The sequence below is a fragment of the Megascapheus bottae genome, chromosome 2, assembly GCF_031878675.1.
Source record: "Megascapheus bottae isolate mThoBot1 chromosome 2, mThoBot2.hap1, whole genome shotgun sequence".
Taxonomy (NCBI): domain Eukaryota; kingdom Metazoa; phylum Chordata; class Mammalia; order Rodentia; family Geomyidae; genus Megascapheus; species Megascapheus bottae.
The window spans coordinates 33,728,751-33,741,226 of NC_143510.1; the positions used below are offsets into that span (position 1 = coordinate 33,728,751).

A 12,476-nucleotide genomic window follows, 5' to 3' on the forward strand; every position below is an offset into this window, starting at 1 on the left:
GAACCCTAAGCATCAGTTTGTTTTGATGCCAGTCCTGGGGCTTGAACTCAAGGCTGAGCTTTTGTGCTCAAGGCTAACGCTCTACAACTTGAGCCACACCTCTACTTCTGGCTTTTTGGCAGTTAACTGGAGATAAGAGACTCAATGAAGCTGTCACCGCTATCGATGCATAACATACTGCTATTATTGATCTTTTTATATAAATATATATACATATATAATTTGAATTTTTGGAAACTTTAGCTGTGCTGTCAACTTGGGAAAAAGTATCCAGTTTACTGTGTTGAGCTGGCATTGTACAGAAACTAATAGCCATATTGTTCTAGAAATGTTAAACTTTTTTTCATTTGTACAGGGGTAAACACACTGTATTAAATATGTAAGGTCTTATCTACATGGGTTTGATTACAGAAACTAATATTCTGTAAATAATGGGAGGGAAAAAAAGAGACTCAATGAACATTTAAGATCCCCAGACTGCAGCCTCCTGAGTAACTAGGATTACAGGTGAGTCAGAGGTGTATGCCTAGCGGCATCATGCTTTATTGTGGCAAAGTGTATATAACATGACTCATTATGCTGACCATTTGTTTTTTCAGTACTGGGGCTTGAACTCAGGGATTGGGCACTGTCCTTGGACACTTTTTGCTCAAGGCTAGTGCTCTGCCACTTGAGCCACAGTACCATTTCCGGCTTTTTACTGTGCATATGGTACTATGGTATGGAAGTATCAAAACCAGGACTTCGTGTATGCTAGGCAAGCACTCTACCCCTAGGCCAAACTCCTGGCCCATTGCTGACCATTTTTAAGGGTGGCATTCCATATAGTCACATCCCTGAGCAACCAGCACCCAGATTAAGAACTTTCTCAACATCTCAATCTCAAAGTCTGTATCTACTGAATATAAGCATATAAGCTCTCTACTCTGTTCTAGCCAGGGCCACCACCATCCTCTCTCTTTCCCTACCTCCTTCCTCCCCACCCCTTGGTACCCTGTAAAATACATTGTCAGGGTTTTGTTTCTTTTCATGGCTAAATAACAGTCTTTGTGCTAACATATCACATTTTGTGTAGCTCTTCATTTGTGGTCAAGACATTGCCCCCCCCCCTTTGGCTACTGTTAATAAATGCAGTCCCTATTACAGCAAATATACTACTATACACAGTAGTGAGGTTCCCCCCATTCCCAAATTAAAAAAAAAAAGCAAAGTTTTTTTAACCCCATGACTCCTATGCTTGGTGATGTTTATTTCTGGGCAAGTAAGGAAAAACAGCCTATGACATGAGCAGAAATATGTGTGAATTCTTATCTCAGATCCTAAGAACAAGCAAAGGGTTAAAGTGAACGAACATTTTTAGTGAATCCCTTCCTCCAGGTGGCAGCTGACACACCTAAAGCATTTCACTTATTCTGAGGAATACAATCGCCCCTTCCCAGGCCTGACATCTGAATGGGTCTTCAGTGGAAGGTTTCAGTTCTCCTGTCAAAACAATTCATCTGTCAGCAGGACAGATGCTGTCAGAAGCATTTCTGCACCTTTCAGTAGCAAATGGCTCCGGGAATTCAGTTCCTGCCAATTGCAGCTTTCATTAAACATTTTGTCAGCCATTGTCATAACACAAATTTTTCCCTGTTCTTGCACAAAGGGTGCGTAGATCTTCCAACAATTGCGCTCAGCCATAGATATTCTTTCAGCTAATCTGCTGAAAGAAGACTGTGGCCCACCAATTGCAGAACACACAAGAGGCATAGTGGTGGAGAACAGCTCAAGTTCTATCCAGGCATATCTGAAAAACAAGCTTTTTAACCAGGCAGGACAATGCTTGGCTCACTAAGCAAGTTTCCTGACAAGGCCCAGTCCTGCCCTGAGCCCACAGAATTTAGAGAGCTCAAAAGTCTTTCAATAGCTGAGAACATGCTACCAATATCTAAATGCAGCTATCACTTTGGTTATTTCCATTTAAAATACTTAATACCACGTAAAACTTCAGATTCATTGAGCATTCCTCAGCCACATGCAACCATGTTTCCAGCATCCAGCAGACACGTGTGACTATTCCACTGTAGCCATCATCACTGAAATCTCTACTAAACTGGGTGTAAAGTTATCAACAAAAACTTCTGCATCTTTTGTTGCTCTTAAATTACTATGTTATTTCTCTTCTTTTTTTTTTTTTGGCTCTTATGGTTAATCTCATATTGTTACTGTATCTGACTTTGTTACCTGGTATATTGTATATATGTTTATTTGAAATAGGAAAGGAAAAGGGGAAACAAGATGATTGGGAGGGGGTGAGGGGAGGGAAGTGGGAACAAAAAACATTAAAGGGGTATCAATGTATGAGAAGTAATGCACCTACTACCTGACAAATCTAACCTTAACCCCTCTAATACATTATCCTAATAATAAAAAAAAAAACTTCTGCATCTTTAGATATTCCACAAATACCTCAGGTGAAATGGCACCTGCAGAAGAAACTTCGATTCTAACAATAAATCACAAAAGCCAAAGGTATAACTTTTGTGTAGCACATATGAGGCCGTCCCCAACATCACAAAGAAAATAACAATAATGAAATAGGACTCATTGTATAGCTCAGTGGTAGAAGACTTGCCTAGCATTTAGAAAGCCCTGGGTTTAAAATAATAATAAATAAATCTCAGTTTCCTGGTAATTCAGAGCTTTACTGAAAATGTAGGAAGGATGTGCACTAGTATTAACACAAGTTCTTTAAGCATATAGTCCTTAACTATCTCAGCAGGAGAAAAGGCCTTTAAAAACTCAAATCCTTAGGAAGATGGTCTAATGAAACTGCCTTCAGAGGGTAATTCTATAGGCTTAATTGGTATTTACATAATCTGACTAGCACCTTCCTGGATTACAGCCTAAAGCACAAACTTGGCAAATCTTCTTTCAAAGCTCATGAACAATAATCCATTGACTTCTTGGAAACTGAGGGACAAAAAGTTCTGTATACTTTTGAGAAAGCTGTGGGGAGGAAATAGCCCTACTTTGTTAGACAACATAATTATTTGTACTTTATCCCCTAAAACATAGCTCATAGACTATTACCTCTTCAGGAGAAAACTCACTGTGCAGTGCAGCAAAATGCAGAGATCTGTATTCAACATCAGGATTATAACTCACACTGGAAGAAACTGGTCCTAAATCTGTGACAAGCATGCATTCTTTAAAGAATGAAGGTTTCCTATGCAGTTTGGTTTCCAGGCTAGCCTATTTCCCATTACTCAACCCTGGCTGGACTGACTCCTGAACATCACAGCACTTGCACAGTTTAAGCTTTAAGATGTTTGCTAAAATGAGTAATACTGCTGGAAAAAGATGACCCAACATTATAGCACAAGTGGGTGCCCAGGGCTACTCTGGGAGATCTGATAGCCTGTATATCTCTTCCTCCGCCTCAGAACTTTCTCTCTCAAAATGAAAACACCTAAAAACTGGGGAAAAGATATTGGTTTTTCCAGATTTCCAGGGCTGTGTGTAAGGAAGAATACATAACTTGATAAAGTCATTTAATCCCTTAAACTGTGTGTGTGTGTGTGTGTGTGTGACCAGTATTGAAGCTTGAACTCAGGGCCTGAGCACTGTCACTCAGCTTTCTGGCTCAAGGCTAGCACTCTACCACTTGAGCCACAGCTCCACTTTTAGCTTTTTCTGTGTATGTGGTACCAAGAAATCAAACCCAGGGCTTTCGTGCATGCTAGGCAGACCCTCTACCACTAAGCCACACTCCTATCTTGCTCATTTTTTAAAGTAAGTGATTAGGAGGGCAATCTTAGGCAAATATGATTCTGGACAATATATAATAATTTAGTACTTATTTGTCTTCCCTAAAGAAGGAGGTAATGAAAATGGTTTGTTTAAAATGAACACATTTGTACAAACAACAGTTTACCTTATGGTTATGAGCAACTGGTATCTCCCCTGCTTCTATACAAAAAAAAAGTAATAACTACTAAGTGAGTGTAAGAAGCTTCCCAGGCTGGAGCTGCCATGAGGAAAATTCTTCCTGAGGTGCAAGTTTCAAGAGGATGTTCTGAGTTGCCTAGCAGCTTCCTTTTACTGACATGCGTCCTGACTTCACAATGGAAATCACAGCCACTTCTTATAAATGTCTACAACATCCCTTTGAACCTGCACAAAGCCAAAAAATCTAGAGTCTATAAAATGAATGCAAACATCAATGTTTACTTGTATTTACCACAGTACTCTGTACTAAACACAGATAAATGCCAGCTTCCTTAAAACATTTTCTAGGGCTAGCTTTTCCTAGCTACCTACCAAACTTCAAAATGAAGATCCCTCATATCCAGGGAGTAGAAAGCTACTATTGAATTAAGCAATTGAGAAAAGTGAGTCCAATCACAAGTTCTCAAGAGCACATCTGCTATCATAACAGGGAAGCAAGCAAACTTGTCTTGCTAAAGTTAAAGAATATGCAATGTTTTGGATGGTCAGCTACCTGGCCAACAGTTAAGTTGCCCACTTTATTAGCTAATTTATCAACATGGACTCTCATACTGCCCATTTTTCCATGGGGCTTTTAAAAGTGTATTTGTGTTGTGAAACACTTAGCTGATGCCAAAAAGTCAAGTTTTTCTTTCTACAATACTAAGACGTCATGAAACACTCTCAACATAAACGACAATCCTCCATGATTTTTCTCCACTTAAGAGTGATGGGGCAGTGTCAAGTGCTCTGCTCCAGTGGCTGATATGGCTAGCAAGATAGGAAGTCAAGGTTTGACTTAGCAGACCATTTCAGCAATCACTATTTTAAACGGACTGCTCACAGAACTTCCTTCCAACTAAAATCATAAGCACAAAGTATCAGATGACTCATATAACCTCCATCCTTAAATATACCAAAACTTTACTATTTCAAAAGGAAAACTGAAATGATCTAGACAACTTGGGGGGGAGGGGGGAAATCTATGTAGTCTTATTGCCAACCACCTGAACACTAGAGGTGGAGCTGTGGCTCCAAGCAGTAGAACACGAATTTTGAGCAGCAAAGCTCAGGGACAGTGCTCAGGCCCTGAGTTCAAGCCAAACCAAAACTGGGAGGGGAGGTGAATGAAAACTGGCTACAAAATAATATACTTTCAGTTGCTCAAAAAGTTGCCTTACCTCTTCCCACATGGTCAATAACTGTAAGGCTCATTCATGGTCAGCTGTATCACTTCACTTTCTCCCCCTGCATACTTTACAGTCCCAGGTCATTTTAGTCCAAAGGATCTGTCTTAAAAGTTGGTTTTAGCAGTAAATTATATTTGCTAGAGCATAATAAAATGACTACTATGGGATGAGCCCAATTTTTTTAATCTTTTTTTCCATATAGTTTTTTATTGTAATTAATAGAAGGGTTATACTATAATCACTAAATAGAATGTGCATTACTTCACAAATATTGATACCCTTTCTCATGTCTTGGTCCCCATTTCCCTCCCCCACCCCCACCCCTCATCATATTTTCCCCCCTTCCCTATCCAATTTCAAATAACCAAATAAGCATATATACAATATGTCAGATGACAAGGTGAAATATTGTAATAATATGAGATAACCAAGGGATAGCAAAAGAGATGAGAGATAACATAGTACATTAAGGACAACAATCACTCATTATATGGCTTTTGTTTCCTTATCCTGGAGGTCCTTACATTTAGTGTCATACTATTTGGTCTTATGTCTCTAGATTTTGTTCTATTGTAAATCTCTGCTAGGAGAGCCCAAGGTTTCTACTGATTAGGACTAATGAGGGAAACCATTGAGCCTATGTTCCTTTGAGTCTGGCTTACTTCACTGAATATGATTTTTTCTAAGTCTTTCCATTTCCTTACAAATGGGGCAATGTCATTCTTTCTGACAGCAGCATAGAATTCCATTGTGTACAAATACCACATCTTGTTGATCCACTCATCAACTAAGGGGCATTTGGGTTGGTTCCATCTCTTTGTTACAGTAAATAGTGCTGCAATGAACATTGTTGTGCCAGTGGATTTAGCCTGTCCTTGTTTCTGGACAATTGGGTAAATGCCAAGTAGTGGAATTGCTGGGTCATAGGGGAGCTCTATGTTTAGTCTTTTGAGGAAATGCCATATTGCTTTCCATAGTGGTTGGACGAGTTTGCATTCCCACCAACAGTGTATTAGTGATCCCTCCTGTGAGCCCAATTTTTAAAAGCAAATCACCATTAAAGATGGTTTATACATATCACTAAGTTACTTGTGTTGAAATACTACCTAAAGGGAGATGCCTACAAAACATGTCTCTCTAGAGACTCTACAACCTCTCATGCATTAGGGAAGAGATGAGCTATTCAACTCACAGATCATCTTCACAGTCCAACAGGAACTCAAAGCCCAGGGGTCATACCAAACCCAGGTACCCACCAAGTCAGTGACACTAAGGCAGCCACCCTATAGCCAGGACTTTTCTGCCACCAACTTGTGGGATAAACAAACATACTATCTCCAGCTCTATCCATCACACCTTTTCAAAAACTAAATCAAATTTCAGTTTTTCAAGGTCTTTGCTCAGCTAGTCCTACATCATATGACTTCCCTCCAACAAGCACATGAGCCTGGTTTGGTGTTGCACACTTTACACTAATGAAATTCTCATCACTAGTCCCCTTAAGAGACAGGCTGAGTCTTCCACACAGGATCAATGTATGGCTTGAAGTGCAAACACAATTTACTTAGAAGGTACTCAACTCTCAGACTCCACCTGTAACCCAGAGAAGTCTGGCTTTCCTTGCAATCCTGTCAAAGCCAATAAAAGGTCCATCCACTTGGTCACACAAGCATGACTGTGCAAAACTGTGCTGGCAGCTACAGTCATCTGCCACAAGCTCAACCATGATCAATATAAACCAAGGCAAGTTTAGATTCAGTTACGTTTAAGCTTGCACAAGCACAAAGGGAAAACCACCCACTCTCAAACTCCTGAGGACCAGTGTAGCACGCACCTGCACAAACTCGTCAGGGTGGTTTACCAGGCAGGTCATGAGCACCTGAGAAAAGATCTTTTATTCCTAAGGGCATGAGACAAATGGTAGGCCTGTCACATGGCTGTGTCAATATTTATCTAAGCACTGGGTATTCATGATGGTATAAAACCAGGCACCTTTTCAATGCTCTCATTCACATAATTTGCCACTACAAAGCCCCAAAACAGAGATTCATTTTCAGCTCAAATTTCTTCTCTTCTACTGCCATAGAGGAGGTTGGCTATAGGACCCATGGGTCTATGTCAGCAATAATCCCAGCAGTTTGAGAATAATACATTCAATGTATTTCAGATCAACCAATATCAAATGGCATTGCACCAGAGGACAATGGACGTGAATAAGAAAGACAAAGCACCTGCTTTCTTCCTTCCCATGGCATGCAAGTTTTCTGCCCTGGAAATGAGCAAAGCTTAGGGCTTTCAGTAAAGTAACTGAACCTGAAGAATCATGCCCAGGCATTTCTAAGTGTGACTTACAGTGCATGATTACTTCAGCCACCAATACCCAAAGGCATCTGAAACTCATAGGAAGACTTGTGCTAGCAAATGGACTTTTTGTGACCATACCTTCCTTCTTTATCCTTTCCCCCTTAGCCTCCTCCCACCCAAGGACCCTCTCCAGAGAAAAATCAGAAGAAATGACTAGCCCATTGCTGTTAACTTTAAGGGGCTCTAGGGACTAAATGGTTGTATGATCAAAGTGAAGTTCACAAATGGTTATCTCCAAGTCACTTTGTGTGACTCTTAAGTCCTCTATGGATGCTACAGTGCATCTCCCTTGGTCAGCTCTGCCAGCTTCTTCCAAGGTAGAAATGGAAGCAGTAGAGAGGAATGGCTTTTCAGAAACAGGTTGAAGAACCTACCTCAAACTCTCTTGTAGAGTTACTGGTCAAGTGACACTGGACACATTTCTCAAGCCAATTCTTTATGATTCTCCCTCCAAACATACTTTCCTGATATCAGCCACCCAGTTTTTCCCAAGTAGACAGGCATTCCTACCAAACCCATTCCTAGGATTCTGGGCAGTTGGTGAAGGTTGATAAGAAGCATAACAATTATAAATCCCAGCCCAGCAGTGCGAAAAGCAAGCCCTTTCCCTTCAAAGCAAACTGACGGTGATGAGCTACCACACATGGCACAAGTGTGGTCTGTGAGGGACACATTCCTATCTCAGAGAGAGGGGGGGGGAGAGAGGAAGAGAGGGAGAGAGAAAGAGAGAGAGAGAGAGAGAAAGGAGGGAGGGAGGGAAGAGGAGACGCTCACGCTGGCAAATACTCAGCTCCAACTGACAGCAGCTGAGGGTGTGGTCTGTTTTATTTTTTCTTACATAAAAATATGCCTGATACTTAAGTGAACAGTATTTCCTCATGCACACTGAAGTTAATAATTCACAAACCAGTTAACTTTCATCAAGGATCAAAAAATGTGAAGGCTGATCATGCAAACACTCCTGTTCTTGTTCTTACTTAACAGCTGGTTTATTTAACTGATTGCTTCTGTTACCACGAGAAGCCAATAGCACTTCTAAATATTATTTGTGTGCCATCAGACTACCACTACTGGGATCCCTTGGCCTCTGGGCTCCACATTAACACCTACACTTCTGTTGCATCTCAGACGGATCACAGAGACAAAGGGATGCAAAAATATGCCACAAAATGATGCTACTTTCCTCGTGAAACATTTCTGTTTGCATTTCTGTTTCTATTTTAGCCCTTCCAAATGGACAATCTCCACAGATACCATGGCATAATGGGGCAGTATGTAGAACGAAATCAGGCTATCAAGCGGAAAGCCACAACCATCATACCACAATCACACCAGGGAGAAGACACTTCACTTGCTCCTCAGCACCCTATCCCCTCATCTTTTCCCCACTCCCCCCAGGCATTATGATCTCCATCTCTTTTCTTGGTCTCACTTAATTTTACTCTCCCTCATTTTGCAGGCAGGATGTAATGCTGGAACAACAAACCTAAAATTTGGCATGCAAGTAGTGGGGACAAGGTAAGCCAGAAAAAAAAGCTGCTGATGTCCCCTTTCCAGCTGCTATCATCTTCAACTTGCACCAGAGCAGGATGCTAACCAAACTGTAACTTCTAGCTGTCATTTCAAACAAAAGAAATTAAACCTGAGGGTGTGTGAGTCAGCTGTAGAGCCTTACTACAAACCATGATGCAGAGCACAGGCTTATATATCCCTAACAGTGGAAAGGCCACACATTAAAGTCCACCCAAGTCTTGCTAAAGACGTTACACATTAACCACCACACACCTCACACAAGTTCCCTCCACCAACTCCACACATCTTACATCACACCTTCGAACAGACTTGCTGGAAGTTATGTGCCGTTGGAAATAAACGGAAACGAGTGCAGGTTTTGTGTTTGGTAAACAACTGTCTGCAGATACAGGTGGACCTGAAAGTGGGTTTAGGTGGACCTTAGTAGGTCCAGTAAATAAGGGTTAACCTCAAAAGGGTAGATCTGCAAGACAGGCAGTATGTGGCTATCCCTGAAGGTGTGTAGGGAGTCATTTCAGGGACAGGAGAAAACCATGCCTGCATAACAGAACACTGCAGAAAAAAGCCAACAGTTTTGCACCGTTGCTTGGAAATGCGTGAACACATCACTGTTTATTAAACACCTAACAGGTGTTAGGAGTGGTGCTGGACTCCAGGATTTGCAATCGTTGAGGAAGGGCCACACACAGCTGAGTCAGGAAGTAGAGCAGTGTTCCAGAGGCCAGTTAGGCACATCCATTCTTGACCCTCGTTCTGACAGGAGGTTGACCTGGGAGAGGGGCAGGAGTAGTACCAGGCACACCAGTGAGGGCAGAGGCAAAGGCCCCAAAGGAAAAAAACTTGGCTGCTGATGAAACAACCTAGCCCTAAGTGGGTCAGAGCTCAGAAAGGCCCTGGAATTAGATGACAGCAGAGGAGACAAGGATATGAAACTCCAGGACTTGTAGCTGAGCCCTTCTAGCATGGGAGCTATCACATTTTAGATCACAAAGCAATGTGTCTACAGCTTCTCAAGATTCCCCATCCAAAGTACCATGAAATTCTGACCACAAGGTCTATCCAACAGTTAGAAAATGCCTCCTGACTGCTGAGCGGTCTAAGCAAGTGCCATGTGTAGCTATGAGGCTATGTCTAGAGAAATCAGCTAAGGCAAGTGACCACTACTGCTCTCTTAATGGGGTCTCCAAGGCTGGGGCTCACAATGTTCTTTCAAAGCCTTCTTATAAGTTTACCACTACCACCCAGAATCCCCTGTCTACTCAGTTCTAGAATGTGGCTAACCAATGGAAAATTAAAAACAAAAAAAAAAAAACAGAGAGTCTAGCTGCCTATACCCAGGTTGAAGGTTCTAAATGCTTGCAGAGATTCAATATTAACCTTCTGAGTAACTCAACAAGCCATTTTCCCTCTGGTTTCTTGCTTTAAAACAAGGCTTTGGCTTCTCTTCCCATTAAAAACCACCAGGGCCACAGTTTTCAATTACTTGTGTTAGCCCACCACCCTGCAGCAGCTCAAGTTCAATATGTCATCCCTCCCCCAGCTTCCGGTCTCCATCAAGCACTTCACACCTCCCTATTGTAAACCTGTCCAGAGCAATTATCCAGCCTGCATTTAGATGGCCTTGGAACTACATTTCTGTCTAATTTATAGCTGCAAAGCTCAGTCTATAAAGCAGGCTTGCCCCAGAGCAGAAGAAATCCAGCAAAGATGGTCAGAGCCAGTGATAAATGCATATGTGCAGTAAATTTCCTTAGGTTCAGCAAAGGCAATCATTGTATTCTAGTGGGGCACACTATGATAAACTCCCTTATACACTCTGAAATTGTAAGAATAAATACTGCTGATTTCTGGCACATTTACTCTTCCTCTTAGGAATTACAATCAAGGGACAAATTACCAGGTGAGTATAGACTGTGAGTGATCCATTTAGGTTGGCTCTACAAGTTAACTACTTTTTTTTTTTTAACTTTAGAATGGTTCAACAGTCAGATACATTAAATAAAAACTGTATTAGGAATTTTGAATTGTAATCTTTTCCCAGGCTAGAGAGATACATTGTCAGACCCAACATGCTGGGCAGCAGTAAGCCATAGCTCCCAGCAACCAACACTCTACTCTGAGTGCACTATGTTGCTAAGTTACAATGCTCAGTGGGTTAGGTGTCTTAAATGCATGCTCTACTTCCAATGAGTTACTGGCTTCCTAAATCTATATGACCTCAAAGTTCTTAAAATCGTGCCTGTAACCATAGCTACTCAGGAGGCTGAGATCTGAGGATCAGGATTCAAAGATAGTCTGGACAAGGAAATTCATGAGACTCTTTATCTCTAATTAACTGGCAAAAAGCTGGAAGTAGAGCTATGGCTCCAGTGATAATCTTGAGTGCTAATTTTGAGCAGAAAAGCTCAGGACAGCACCCAGGCCCTGAGTATGAGCCCCAATACAGGTGCACAGGTACCCACGCATGCACACGCACACATACACACATTCTTAAAATCTAAAAGAAATTTTCTTCTCACTTAAGGTTTGCTAAAGAGGAGTATACCTACCTAGGAAATATCTCAAACCACCTGAAATGGCACTACTTGTCTCTTTGGGGAAGGTATTCCACCTTACAACTGAACAAGGGGGGGTGGGGATCAAATGGTCCATTTAATACAGACATTTCTCAAAAGAGATAGAAATGGCTAATAAATAAGAGGCCCAACATTCTGGTCATAAATAATGCAAATCAAAACTACTTGACACTCACTAGGATGGTTAAAATGACCAAGTGTTGTCAAGATTGTGGAGACCTGGAACCTTCTCACAACAGTGGAAATGCAAAACGGTGTACACAGCCTCTTTGGAAAACAGTCTAGTGTATGGTTCCTTGAAAAGTTCAGCTGTTACCATAGAACTCAGACATGTTATTCTTGATACATAACTAAGAGAAATGAAAATGAACACTCAACACAATTGGAAATAACCCAAAAGTCCACGAATTGATAAATGAGATATAACCACTTAAATATTCAGATGTAAGAAATGAACTCATACCCACATATCAAAGAACCTTGAAAACATCCTATTAAGTGAAGAAAGACAGGCACAGAATATGAAATATCCAGAAAAGGCAATCCATAGACACAGAAAACAGATGCTGCTGGGAAAAGGGTAGGAAGAAGAATGGAAGGAATTAGAAATGGGTACAGGGTTTTCTTATCAAGTGGTTAAAAATGTTGCAGAGTTAGGGGCTGGGAGTTTGGCCTAGTGGTAGAGTGCTTGCCTAACATGCACAAAGACCTAGGTTCGATTCCTCAGTACCACATACATAGAAAAAAGCCAGAGTGATGCTGAGGCTCAAGTGGTAGAACTCTAGGCTTGAGAAAGTCCAAGGATAGGCCCTGAGCTCAAGTCCAGGACTGCAAATAAATA

The 12,476-nt window shown here is 41.3% G+C and overlaps 1 protein-coding gene across 3 annotated transcripts in view; it reads right to left on the reverse strand.

Moving 5' to 3' along the window:
• The window catches only part of Lrig1 (leucine rich repeats and immunoglobulin like domains 1), a 101,781-nt gene that overhangs the window by 66,725 nt on the left and 22,580 nt on the right, over positions 1-12,476 (reverse strand). Inside the window, exon 1 of one of the 3 annotated variants that reach the window (XM_090323772.1) lies at positions 3,920-3,937. The exons of the other annotated variants lie outside the window; for them this stretch is intronic. The gene's annotated coding sequence lies outside the window, so the exon portion shown is untranslated. Of the gene's footprint in view, positions 1-3,919; positions 3,938-12,476 lie in introns of those variants that run through there. 3 annotated transcript variants of the gene reach the window in all.